The sequence below is a fragment of the Aquarana catesbeiana genome, linkage group LG04 (assembly GCF_042186555.1).
Source record: "Aquarana catesbeiana isolate 2022-GZ linkage group LG04, ASM4218655v1, whole genome shotgun sequence".
Classification (NCBI taxonomy): domain Eukaryota; kingdom Metazoa; phylum Chordata; class Amphibia; order Anura; family Ranidae; genus Aquarana; species Aquarana catesbeiana.
Window position 1 is genome coordinate 376,185,343 of NC_133327.1, and position 14,499 is coordinate 376,199,841.

General features: G+C 40.6%; 1 long non-coding RNA gene across 1 annotated transcript; it reads right to left on the minus strand.

Annotated features, from left to right (window-relative positions):
* Nucleotides 1-3,718: 3,718 nt before the first annotated feature.
* Nucleotides 3,719-13,226, minus strand: LOC141141521 (uncharacterized). The gene is made up of 3 exons (XR_012244114.1): nt 13,104-13,226; nt 12,854-12,924; nt 3,719-3,842 (listed from the first exon to the last, which is right to left on the minus strand). It is a non-coding gene; the product is annotated as an uncharacterized lncRNA (long non-coding RNA).
* Nucleotides 13,227-14,499: the final 1,273 nt, after the last annotated feature.

A 14,499-nucleotide genomic window follows, 5' to 3' on the forward strand; every position in this document is an offset into this window, starting at 1 on the left:
GGCAAATATGCATTGGTGGTTGTCTGACAGCAAGTGTGGATAGCAACAGAAAGGGCTTGAACTTTTATGTGTAGTTTAAAATCTTCATTCATTTTAAACCTAACTCTATCAAACAAATAAAAATGCCCAGAAAGCAATCTGAGAAAAGAGTAAATACTTATCTCTCTTGCTGAATGCCACTCTGTTGGTGAAATGTAGTGGTGCTGTAGTGACATGAAGGCCGAAGGAAGGAACCACAGGATGCAGCAAGAGAAAAATGGACACTGGAAGTGTCAGTTGTGAATAGAATTCAGAGGAAGAATTCTCTTAAACAGAGTGGTATTAGGAAGTGCAGTCAGCAGGAGAGGAAATATTTACATATCTTTTACAGGCATATCGTTGGGGCACTTTGCTTTAAATGCTTTGTAGCTGTAAGTAGACTATGATAGTGCTTGGCAGCCATTAATATCAATTCATCTAAATATGCTCATTGCCATGGTCTATTTTACACTGTACATGTGATTCTGAAGAAAATAGTCTATAAAAAAAGCAAATATCTGAGTGGCCTTGGTGCATTTTGTGTGGATAAGGATAGTGTGCTGTCATACCTAAACTGGCTCCTATAACAATAGCCCTTAGTATCTGTTTCTATGGTGGTGAAACAAATTGCTGGGGACACTCAATCATAGGATACTCCTTCAAATGGACTTATGAGAATTTCTTTATTAAATATGTTCTTCGTAGAGCTTTTTGGAGTATGTCACTGCTATACAAATTAACAGACAAATAAAGCACATAGCTTATTCTTTTCAGGGGGTGATGTGTAAAGAAAACCTGTGCTAAGAGAAACCTAGAAGCTGCCACTACTGCTCTTTTTTCAAGTATACTAACTGGCTGCCATGCTGTTTTTTTTACTTCAATACAATGTATGCTACTGACCTCGAAAGTGCATGCTGCACAAAAGTCAGAGTAAAAATAAAAAATCCAGATCTGCATAATTGTTTGAAGTTAATGAAATGACTACAAAAATAGTTGAAGCAGAACTTTACCTGTAACAACTTGATATAAAATAATGTTCTTTAGCAAAGAACATACATTCCACATTAATAATTACGCTTCCAAAATGAGTGTGTTTTGTAAATTGCCTCCAGCATTGCTCCTGTTTCTTCTTGCTGGAGGCTGCCATTTAGCTGAAGCAAGAGCCCCTGAGCAGAAGTAAATCATAAAGCGGAACTAAACCTAACAGCTTCAAAAAAGTTACATTCTTGGAATGTCAGGATTGCTAACTGTCACATTTATGTGCTTCCCCAACTAAACTGTTAAATCTTCAAATAACTGGTGCCATAACTAATCACATGTGCAGCACCATGGCATTTACAGATAAAACAGAAGCAGCTTACTTGGCTGTAAAGGATAAGAGGGTTTAATTCCGCTTTAAGGCTGTCAGCAGATCGGTCTCTACAAATTCAACAGTGCCTCAAAATGCCTAAAAATGGAGAGCAACTGACTATAAGCAGAGCAGGGTGAGACAGTGTATTATTGGATTTTAAACAGTTTAGGCACTTATTTTTAATGATTTACATAACTATACCTGCAAAAGGAGCCAGCCTGAAGTGATCTAGAAGGACTTCATTTTCTGACTAAAGTTCCACTTTGAGTATGTGAGTATGCTAGAATTTTAACAAAATGAAGTAGACCATTGCAGCCTCCATTTTCCTTCTAATACAAGTTCCTTTTACACTTGCTTCAACTTCAACACACATTAAAGCGCCTACCGTTTTAACGTGCTTTTTTAATGTGTTTTTGATGCTTCAAGGATGCTTCAGCAGTACTACGATGATGCTTTTTTGAAGCTTTAATAAAGATTGGCAGATGCCTGTTTGTGTGTTTTGATATCTTATACCTGCAATACCTCCAAAACAAAGCAAAGCTAAAGCTGAAATAAAGCCTCTCAAAAGCTGCAGGTGCTTCAGCCCAGGTTCACACTGAGCTGCGAGAATAAAGCCGTGCAAGTTCATTTTACTCTCGTCAGTCCCGATTTCGGACGCGATTTCAGAGACATCTATGTAAATTGCAGCCCGAAATTGCAAAAAGTAGTACAGAAACTACTTTTTGAAATCGGTGCAGCACTGCAGATGCGGCGTCGCACCAATTAGGATGGTGCCATTGATGGCAATTGCCGCTGATTTGACATTGCATGTCAAAAGCTCCAGTGTGAACCAGGGCTCAATCGAGCTTTGTCATAGACGTCTATGGAGGCTTTGAAGATGCTTTGAAGCAACACTAAAGCGACATGGGATATGATTTTTTAAACAAAGCCTAAGCAATGCAAGCACAAGGTGTAAACGGGACTGTAAGCTAACCATTTTATTTAGTGACAGGAGCTTTGACTGGCATTTAAAGAGCTTTAAAAAAGCGTGTCCGAAGCCCTAAATGTGGGCATTCATACACTGATTGGGGTCAATAAAGTAACTTCAGTGTATTCATGGTGATTTTCACTGCAACATAACTGAAAAATGCTTCTAAATTATTGTAGACATTATCGATCTCTATAGTGACCACATCGGTCAGTAGACATTGACATTTGCTGTCACCACAGAGATGACTGGTTTGCACTGCAATGAAGTGCACCTTTGGGTTGGCAGTATCTTCAAAATATATGTGAGTAATAACATTTAAGTTATATTGGTAAGACTGAATGCCTGTTCTAAACTGACAAAATCACAAAAAAAGTAATTTTCATCCAAAGCCCATTAAATCAATTGTTCTGTTGCTTTTTGCATTGAACGTAGACATGTATCTAGAGTAACATTGTCTTTTGGGGAATTGCTGTTAAAATTCTTTGTCCAAAACATTTTCAAGGACTTCATTTGCAACTGTCTCTACTGTGTGGCATGTGACCTTAATAGGATACATCCAAAGAGATATAAACAGTGTTATATTTTGTTGAGAACGAAGTATACATTCCCAAGGGAAAAAAAAATGACAGGAGTTTTAACACAAAGCTGAGGTGTGAAAACAAAACATTCCTTCTCCTTCCATCATAATCACAAGCCATTCTTTGTGAACAGCAAATGCACTAAAATAGCAGTTTTAATCTGTTATTCTGTTGGAAGTCATATGTGTGCATCTTCTTGCTTTTTCTTTTTTAGCCCTGTGCTGCAATGTGGGTCAGAATAGCGTGCAAGTACAGTCAGAGAAGATAAAATCAGGCTCCCTGTGTGGAGATGGCAGTGCAGGCCGGAGCAGACACTAATCTGCTGTTGAATCTAGGTCAATGGGATGCTTTGAAGCTGCAGCTGGCCGTGTGGGGACCACAGTCTCATGCAATATTCACAAAACAATCATGATGGCTGGACTCCATTTTATCAGCGGTGGAACACAGAATTCTGTCTTGTCTCGTATTGTGAGAAAGACATAATACTGGCTTATTGAGCCTTGTCTTGCCCGTTGCCTCCATGCTTAAACATGAGTTCAGTGCCTTCTAAGGGATCCATAATCCTAACAAAGCTGTTTTACAGAAATATCACTCAAAATATACTTAATGATAAGTCATTTATGGAATTTGGCTAGCATTCATATTAAAATACAATGCAGTAAGACTGATGCATAACTGTCCCTCCTTTGAAGAGACTGTCATTCATTTGGAACCAAAAATGTTTTATCCAACCTCATATTGAAAAAGGAGCATAAAGAAAAAAAGCAATGTTGACAAAATACTTGCCAGTTTAACCAATCATACTTTGAGTATCAATTCTAGATAATCTGTGAATGGTGATGGCTTGTTTGTTCTTTGTCCTTTGTCTTCATACTTTGTGCCAAAAGGTATCCTTCTTTCTTACCTTAGAAAATTGGGAGGTATGCTGTAATGAAGGCATAAGGCACAGACATAATTAAAAATGGATATTGTCCCATCTGACTGATTTCAAAGAGATCAGAAATAATCCTATGTTTGTGAACCCCTAGCCCCCTGATTCCAGAAAACTCTGAACACTCCACGACCAACCTTTTATGAGCCAAAAAAGGACTTCCCTATGTGATTGTTAAAAGAATTATTACATGAAATATATTCTACTCCAGCAGATGTTAATTGTGTAAAACTGTTGTAAAATTGTTGCACTTATTAAAAAAAAAAAAAAAAAAGAAAAATGACAGAGATAGTCATCCAGAAAAACTGCATGTACACTTGTTCTGTGCGAATTAACCAGCATTTGTCCATTTGTTTTCTGGATTTTTTGCACAATGTATAAAGCTGTGGCTATTGTGCAAAAGGAACGAAATCAAAAGTTCTTAATGTTTTTTTTTCTTCTCATCTTATGTTTTTTTTTTTTGTTTCATAAATTTTTATTGAGTGAACAGAAAAATAGCATACAACATTCCATTGTAAATGTTTTTATGCTATATGTCTTCTGGTTGAATGTTCTTTTGCCCCGTACACACGAGCGGAATTTCCGTCGGAAAAATCTTGGATGGTTTTTCCGACGGAATTCCGCTCAAGCTTGGCTTGCATACGCACGGTCACACAAAAGTTCTCTGAACTTTCGACCGTCAAGAAAGTGGTGACATACAACACTACGATGAGCCGAGAAAATGAAGTTCAATGCTTCCAAGCATGCGTCGAATTGTTTCCGAGCATTTTTTTTGCACGTCGGAATTGCATACAGGCGAACGAAATTTCCATCAAGAACTTTTTCCATCGGAAAAATAGAGAACCAGCTCTCAGTCTTTTGCTGGCGGAAATTCAGACAGAAAAAGTTGGATGGAGCATACACACAGTCAGAATATCCGACCAAAAGCTTCCATCACACTTTTTTTGATGGAAATTCCGCTCGTGTGAACGGGGCATTAGGCTATTGTTTTAGGGGGGTTTTTTGGTCAAATGTTGTTAGACTATTGTTGTAGGTTCTTTCTCTTCTGGATGAATGTTCTTAGGTTTTTGTTTTAGGCTATTTTGGTCAAATGTTGTTAGGCTGTTATTTTAGGCTAATTTCACTTCTGGTCAAATGTTCTTAGGCTAATACTTCTCTTAGAATTCACTGTTCTTAGGTTATGAGGGAATTTTACTTTTGTCCTGGCAAAGACAACTTAAATATCAGAATATAACATTTAGCACATTTGCAAGGGTATGATTCATTAGCTTTGCATGAATGCTGATGCATCTGCTTAGGACTCTTAAAATACCATGTACAGTTCAGGCTCCAAGGCTTAAAAAAGTGTATCACTTTAGTAGAGAATAGGAGAATGGTGGAAAAGGGAGGGAAAAAATAAATGTACGGTACATTGTCCTTCATTGATATAAACAAAACCCCAGAAACATATAGATAGGATTAAGCAGCCATCACCAGGATCACTTTAGAAACTGCAGTCACCGTCAAAAATGCAAGCAGTCAAACAATAAGGTCTCTGCAAGTGTAGAGTACAACTAGCACTCTCTGGCCATGGAACTCAGTACTCCCACAATCTTGATCACACCTCAGTCCACCAGAAGGAACATTCAGCTCCCTGAAAAACTGGCGCAAGGAATGCACACAATCAGGTCCTCTTAGACATACTTTCTGATGTAAAATGCGTTAACTACACCTCCTGAAGACTAGATTCTGGGGAATGGTCCATGGGTATAGGCAGGGCCGGGACAAGGGGTGGGCGAGAGGGGGCGGGTGCCCTGGGCGGAGTGTGAGAGGGGGCGGATTTCTCCCCCTCCTTCTGCTAGCCGACTCTGAGCATAATGCTTGAGCCACTCGCATTGCCACTGCTCCCTCCCCCTGCATCCTCATTAGCAGGGAGGAGAGCAACTTCAGGAAGGACTGTTCCAGCAGGGGGAGGGGCGGACAACCTCCCACTATCTCAGTAACCGTGAAAAAACAGACTGATTTCTCCCGTCCGTAGGACAGGAGAATCAGTCTGTAAATTGTGAGACTGATGGGGCTGCACCTCTGTAGTGTCTGTGACACTTACACAGCCCAGCGAACACATCACCCCCCCCCACTGACAGGAGATCAGGGAGGAATACAGCTCTCCTCTTCCTCCCACCTCTGCTCCTCCAGTGACTTCCCGCCCCGCCCACACTATCCCCAACGTGCAGATGTAGCTGAAGTGAGGGGATGTGTGGGCGGGAAATATAAAAACAGCAGCTGCAGATTCCTCTGTGTGCCAAAGATGCCTGATCTTCCAGCCTGGACCTGGGTGAGTGTGCAACTGTGCACGGCAGTACACAGTGATCACTGAACTGTCCTTATCTCCATCCCCCATCTGTCTCCCCCCCCTCATGTTCTTTCAAGACATTCACTAACTTTCACTTTCAAGCCTGGCAATAGATGGTACAAATTTCTTTCCAGCAACCACAGATTGCAGGGAAGAAATTTGATTCCCTCATTAGCACAGTCAGGGGAATAACTTCCGCTGAGCAATTGTATTCTCCCAACAAACAGTGATTATCACTAGCAGATATAGCAACCGCTAGTGATAATCATAAGAATCCGGCAGGGCTGGATGTACCCAATTTGATTGATCAACTTGGTACATTCAGCCTGCCCATTAATGGTTCAAATCTCAGCCAGTTCTCGCTGAAACAGCTGAGATTTAACAACTTGCTTGCTGGGCACTTAAACCCCCCTCCTATCCAGACCAATTCTCAGCTTTCAGCGCTGACGCATTTTGAATGACAATTGCATGATCATACAACACTGTACCCAAATGAAATTTTTATCTTTTTTTCCCCACAAATAGAGCTTTCTTTTGGTGGTATTTGATCACCTCTGCGGTTTTTATTTATTGTTAAAAAAATGTAAAAAGACAAAATGTAAAAAAATATATATATATATATATTTTATTATATTTTGTTATAAAATTTTAAAACAGGTAATTTTTCTCCTTCATTGATGTACGTTGATGAGGTGGCACTGATGGGCACTGATGGGTGGCAATAATGGTCACTGATCAGTTACACTGATAGGCAGCACTGCTAGGTGGCATTGATATGTGGCAATGGTGGGCACTGTGAGGTGGCAATGGCAGGTGGCACAGATGAGGCATAATTGCCTCTTCCTCTTCAGGACCGATGCCCCTTGCAGATGAGCCAGTGATCAGCTTTTTTTTCTCCTCGCGCTGTCAGCGTGAGGAGAAAAAAAAACGATCACAGAGCTTTTGTTTTGATCATGTGATCAGCTGTCATTGGCTGACAGCTGATCACATTGTAAGGGGCCGGGACCGGCCCCTTACTCGGATCAGTGATCACCCGAGTCTCAGTGACTCGGTGATCACAGTGCGCAGGGCATACGCACAGGGGAGGCCTCCCGGAGCGCTGTGGCCGTCATTCAGCTATAGCGCAGATGTCAAGAGGTTAAACTATCTATGGCTGGTCTTAGCTCTTAGGCAGCCCATACATTGACCACTTTTTTCATTCAACTATTAGGTTGAATGAAAAAAAAAAAAAAGTTCCAATTCCCCCATCTACACATTCCAGATGGAAGGGGAAATTCTCCCACTGTGGACCAGTGGTGGAATCCATTGTGGTGGTTTATAGTGCCAAAAAGATTAGAATTGTGTCAATGTCCCAATATTTATGGACCCGACTGTACATATAATTAAAATGTGTGAGGGAACTCTGTTTCTATCGCATTAAACCTAATTGAATTTGTATCGTATGAAGTATATTCTTGTTTTGAAAAGACATTGATTCTTTCTTAAAAATGGGGGGGGGGGGGGCGCAGTTTGCCATCTTCGCCTTGGGCACCAAATAGCCTTGTCCCAGCAATGGGTATAGGGTAGGATTTACCCCATCCTCTTCCACACCTTAATTACCTACCACTTCTACCCCCTTCTTCAACCCTTTTTTCTCCTTTACTTAGCACCCCTGCTCTTTATTTTTTCCCTCCCTTTCCCACCATTTTCCTATTCTTTCTCTAAAATACCTTAATAGTTTTTCTGCATTCTTCACACAATCTCTCCCTACCTTCTACACACCATATTGAAAACCTGCTTACATCATGGTGAGCAAGATTTCTTTAGGATTCTCTTTACTATCACTGGTTAGTTTTACTATCTATGGTATACAACTGCAATTAACCTTAATCCATTGTGCACTCAGGTTGGATCGAAGGTGTGTGCAATATTCAAACATCAGTCCCTATGTAATTGATAACACGTACGGACTATGTAACCTAGAGAGGTACCGAATCATGAGCAGAACCAATGTCAGGAACAAGCGGGGTCAGGAACAAGTGACAGGTCAAGAGCAGAATCCGAGATTAGGTCAGGGATTAGGTCAGGAGCAAGCTAGGTCATCAACAAAAGGAACACACTGGAAGAACGCAGGACACAGGGAACAACTGAAGACCAGTCAGCACTTGAGCACGGCCAGGAGCATCTTTAAGTAGTCTGTCTGGTGCCGACATGCATTGTGTGTGAGCCTATCCTCGTGCCTGCATTCCTATGCGCATTCCTGCACGCATGCACGTGCCTGGTTACCATTCTGTGGAGAATGTTGTGCACATGTGCATTTCTGTGAGCCAGACGTCTCACAGGAATTCCCTGACGCCCTTTGAAAATATGTTTTTTTTTTTTTTTTTTGATGATTACTGTTTCCACTTTGTGTGAGCTAATAAAATAAAGAATATAAAAAAAACTGTCACTGACCTCACAGTTAGCTCAAACCTGTCTTGCATACACACGGTCACACAAATCATGTCAGAAATTCCAAACGTCAAAAATGCGGTGACGTACAACACGTAAGACGAGCCAAGAAAAATAAAGTTTAATAGCCAGTGTGGCTCTTCTGTTTGATTCCAAGCATGTGTGGAACTTTGTGCATCGGAATTGTGTACACACAATGGGAATTTACGACAACGGATTTTGTTGTCGGAAAATTTGAGATCCAGATCTCAAATTTTGTGTGACGGAAATTCCGATGGAAAATGTCCGATGGAGCCTACACACGGTCAGAATTTCCGACAACAAGCTCCCATTGAAGATTTTCCGTCAGAAAATCCGACCATGTGTGTGTACGGGTCATAACATTAAAGTTTTTTAAATTTTAACATCATACACAGATGTGAGTCACAGGTTTCTCTTTTTTTTTTTCATTGTTTTGTTTTGTTCTTTGACTTTTTAGTTTTGAAGGTTTTACTTGAGAAAGCAAGGACATATAATTCTAGCACTTGTCACAGTCGTCATGCTGGATTCACAAAATCTGTGCATATACTGTAGGTGGGTATTTAGAAACTGAGTAAAACAGCAATAAGAGAAAAACATATTTCCACAACAGGAACAAATGGTTTTGATCTTCTTGTATTGCAAATTTAATGATAGACAAGGAGACAAGATAACAGAGGCAGTTCAAGTGTGAGTGGCTATGCATTCACCTTGGTATCTTTTCAAGTAAAAGATGATAAAACTCTAGAGCTGTGGCTCCCAGACCTATAATTAAATAAGAGTATCTCTGGAGACAGTTTCTATTTCAAGAATTATTTTAGACATCATTAACCACTTGCCTATAGGGCACTTTCCTGCCCAGGCCAATTTTCAGCTTTCACCGCTGTCACACTTTGACCCCTTTCATACCGAAATCTTAGTTTCTGTCAGTAAATTTTGTAAATAAGTAATTTTTCTCTTTCACTGATGTTCGCTGATGAAGGCAGCACTGATGGGCACTTATAGGCTGCACTGATGGGCACTGATGAGATGGCACTTATGGGCACTGATGAGGCGGCACTTATGGGCATTGATTAGGTGGCACTGATGAGAAGGCACTAATATGTCACACTTATGGGCACTAATAGGTGGCACTGATGAGCTCTGATAGGCGGCACTGATGGATGGCACTGGTGGGCACCTATAGGTGGCACTGGTGGGCACTGATAGGTGGCACTGGTGGACACTAATAGGCGGCACTGATGGGCGGTGCTGATGGGCACTGATGGGCATTGATGGGTGGCACTGATTGGCATTGATGGGCAGCAATGATGGGCAGCACTGATAGCCAGCACTGACTGGCATCACTAATGGGCACTGATTGGTGGCACTTGTGGGCACTTATTGCTGGCATTGTAATCAGGGAACTGATGATCAGTGCCCTGATTACATGCCTGGATGTCCCCTGCGAGGAGACGCTGCTGATCAGCTTTCCTCACCACACACTCTGTCAGTGTGAGGCAATTAGAGCCGATTACCGGCATTTCTGTGTTTACATGTGACCAGCTGTGTCTGAACACAGCCAATCACATTGTTAAAGAGACGCGACTGCGGCTCTTTACAGAAATCAGGGTCGCACTGTGTCCTAGCAACATGGAGTGGCCGCGATCGCCATGCTGCGTGCCCTTGCGTGCACGCGGGAGTGGCCGTTCTGGTGCCCCGTCATATGATGTCCACCCAGAACGAAAGCTGTGGCGTCCCTCTGTCATTTGACGGTGGGCGGGCGTCAAACTGTTAAATAATTACCTTTCTAAATAACCATTTAATATAATGAGGTGGTTCTCCATTTAGATGCTCTGTGGGGATGGGTAGCCATTGCTATATGCTAGACCAGCCTGTGAGCCTGGAATACCATTCCTGTGGGTTTGATGCCTAACAGTAGCACTGCAGGCTCTCAAAAATTGTTTTATATGTAGACAATTGTGGAGAGATGTCTGATAGATAGCCCTGCCTCCTTCTAGTACACAGCCTGTCATTGGCAGCCTCAGCTGTACACATTTCCCTATGAGACTGTGTAGAGGAAGGTGCGTTAATTCCCTTCACTCAAGTCTCAGGTTACATGCTCTGTGAAGGCAGGTCCCTGTCCACTGCCTTCTGGAGCTAAGAAATGCTTTTTAAATGGTACACTTTGAATGTTGGAGGATTTGTTTCATTTTCATTTCTGTGTATCACCTGATGCTAGTCACTTCAGTGGGTATATGTCATATTTTGTAAATGCTTATTGAATCCAGGAGGAAGTAACAAGCACAGATTCACTTGTCTGGAAAACATTTATTAAATTTAGGTACAGATATAGGCTATATTATTTATAAAGTATTTTATAAAGGTAAAATTATTTTTTTAACTGATTTCATAGTGGAAATAATGCTGTTCATACACAGACATTTGTTTTCCTGTTTTGTTTGAAACACGCATCAAATGCAGGTCAGCAAATTTCCATTGACTTCAATAGAGTAGAATACATGGTCCTGGTAGGGCTGAGAGCATGGCGTGATATTGAACATCAAAGCCAAACACATAAATTATATATTAAATATAACATTATTATATATAAACACTATATAGGTACTCTTCATTTAACGACCAGGTTCCGTTCCAATGACCAGGTCGTTAAACAAATTGGTTGTTAAACGAGGAATCACAAGTAATCAATATTTTAAGCATTCTTAACTACTGTACTGTATTAGGATAAAAAGGTCTAAACACAAAACTCCAGCTCATTAACGTTGTTTTAATTTGCATAAGTACAGAACAAAAATTAAAATTCCGTACTGTACTGTACAATACAAGGATGTATATTTCATTATAAATAAACTTAATTGCGCTAGCAAAAAAAATAAATTTTTTTCTAGTAATGAAAAAAATTAAAAGTGCTTAGGTTTGGTTAAAGCAAACCACAAGTGAACATTAAAAGATCTAGATAAAAAAGTATCGTTAAAAAGCCGGCATAATCAAAGGCAGAACGCCCGTGCAAATAAACTCTTCAGAACACGCGATGGCTAGCACTGCGAGGCCACGCCCTTAGTGTGTGGTGATGAAACACATGAAGCGGACTTTCTTCTTTCTGGTTTAAAATGATTCATATTATTATGGACGGATTATAAGTGGCTTTTGCCTATGATTATTGACTTTTAACATAATTTTTCCACTTTTGCATAAGTATTTCATGCATTCACTATTTATACATACATTGTGTTTCCTAAGCACTTTTAATTTTTTTCATTACTAGAAAAAAATTTATTTTTTTTGCTAGCGCAATTAAGTTTATTTATATGTTTGTCACTTCATAGATATTTGGAGTTTTATTTGCAGCTGCACTTTTCGTATATATATACCTTTCTATCACGCATTGCTCATTAGCGCAGGTTGATTCTACCATTTTCCTATGTATATTTCATTGCCTTTCCAAAGCTTGCTGCCTCAACCTCCGCAACATCTCTAAACTACGTCCCTTTCTAACCAATGAAACCACAAAGCTCCTGATTCACTCCCTGGTTATCTCTCGCCTCGACTACTGCAACTCCCTCCTCATTGGCTTACCTTTAAATAGACTATCCCCCCTTCAGTCCTTCATGAATGCTGCTGCCAGACTCATCCACCTTACAAACCGCTCAGTGTCTGCTACCTCTCTCTGCCAATCCCTCCATTGGCTACCACTCGCCCAACGAATTAAACTCAAAATACTAACAATAAGTTACAAAGCCATCCACAACTCTGCCCCCAGCTACATCACTAACCTAGTCTCAAAATACCGACCTAATCGCCGTCTCCGTTCCTCCCAAGACCTCCTGCTCTCTAGCTCCCTCATCACCTCTTCCCAAATCTGCCTCCAGGACTTCTCCCGAGCCTCGCCCATGCTCTGGAATTCCCTACCCCAATCTGTCAGACTGTCTCCAAATTTATCCACTTTTAGGCGATCCCTGAAAACTTTCCTCTTCAGAGAAGCCTATCCTGCCTCCATCTAACAACTGCACTATTTTCTCCATTAGCTCATCCCCCCTATTAACCTTTTATATAACTTTATCCTCCCTCCTAAATTGTAAGCTCTAACGAGCAGGGCCCTCTGATTCCTCCTGTATTGAATTGTATTGTACTTGTACTGTCTGCCCTAATGTTGTAAAGCGCTGCGTAAACTGTCGGCGCTATATAAATCCTGTATAATCATAATAATAATGTATATACGCACCGTTAGAGTGGAGAGAGCCAGTCATAAGTCCGAGTAGTCGTTAAACAGCTACGTTGTTAAACAAGGAGTATCTGTATATAAACATCATAAATTATATAATGTGACACAAATTATTTTCATTGGAGTGTTATGTCCACAGTTTTTATTAAAGTGTTACTAAATCCAGAACCTGCATTCACTATATCTGGTCTCTCATAGTACACAGAACATGAAAATCCAATTACTTTAGTAAATATAAACTGATAAATACCTTTTCTCATCAGCAGTATATAGCAGTCTTGTGACTTCTAGAAGTTCTTAGCAAAGCTTGTAGGAGGAGTTTTCATTCTCCCCTGATCCTCTTGGCCCTGTGCTGATCACATGCACCCTCCTGAGAAAAAAAAAAATTTTAGAGCAATATTAAACCCAAAAGCAAATATTTATTAAACTGTAGCTTACCAATTCTTATATGTGATGTCTGCATTAGCTTCCTTTTTTAGGCTTTTTTCTTTTTTTTTTTCACCTGGTGATCCAGCCCGTAAAAAATTCAAGACAATGTCCAGCGCTTTAGGAACAATTATAAAAAGTGGATATTGAATGTATTTCGCGCAATATCATCAATACTTAATATGTGCAAGTCTGTGTAAACATAAATAAAATTAAAACTTTTGGATAGTGGTTGCTACAGCTATAATTACTAGGATCAATGATCTCTATGTTAGCCACATATAGCAATACCCACTATCTATAGGTAAAAAGGTGGTGCTAAAATAATATGCTAATGATAAAAATCTATTATACTATTGTGACACAAATATTGTGAAAAACAAGTTGAATCCGTGAATAAATAAGCATAAAATAAATAAATACTTATGAGTGAAATCATTTTTTCTAAAGTGCTGATAAATAATATTATGTGTAACCCATCATACATAAATTCATAAACAATCACAATACCAGCAAAAATCTTAAAATAGTGCTTTCAAAATTCATGCAAATGTGACTTTAAAGTGTAAAAATTATAAAAAGTGAGTATCCCCCGCATGACTTTTCAAGCCTCTTACCAGATTTTCAATCCACTTAAGCCAAATGGGTCCAAAAAACTGTCAAGATCGCCAGTTAGAAGCGGATTGGCTACCATAATGTCAGAGAACTCACACAGCAAGCACCCGTCTCCGTGCAGCAGCTGCCAATCCTCGTTCTGCTAATGCCAATGTGCATGCACGGAACCGTAGCCAGAGACAAATGAGATCCAGGGTGGGCATGCACAATGGCACCTCTATGCGAATGCGCGAGCGTGCTAACGCGCACCGCGAGTGCCAAAAGCGCTAATGTGCTAACGCGCATGTGCCAAGGTGCTAATGTGCTAACGATCATGCGCCAATGTGCTAATATGCTACGTACGCTGGCGCGAATCCTGGCACACAGCACCCTATATAAACAGAGAGCCTGCCTAGCATCAGTGCTGGATTGTCTTCAGCTTGTTCCTGTGTTCCTGTTGTTACTCTGCCTGACTGACCTTGTTCCTGAAAACCCGGCTATCTTCTTCCTGTATCTCCAAGTTCCAGCCTCCTGACTGCAGGCACCTGCACCCTTTCATTGCCCTCGCACTCCCTGTACCCACCACCAGGGGTGCTTGGACCGGAACCATGCAAGAGGCCATCCTC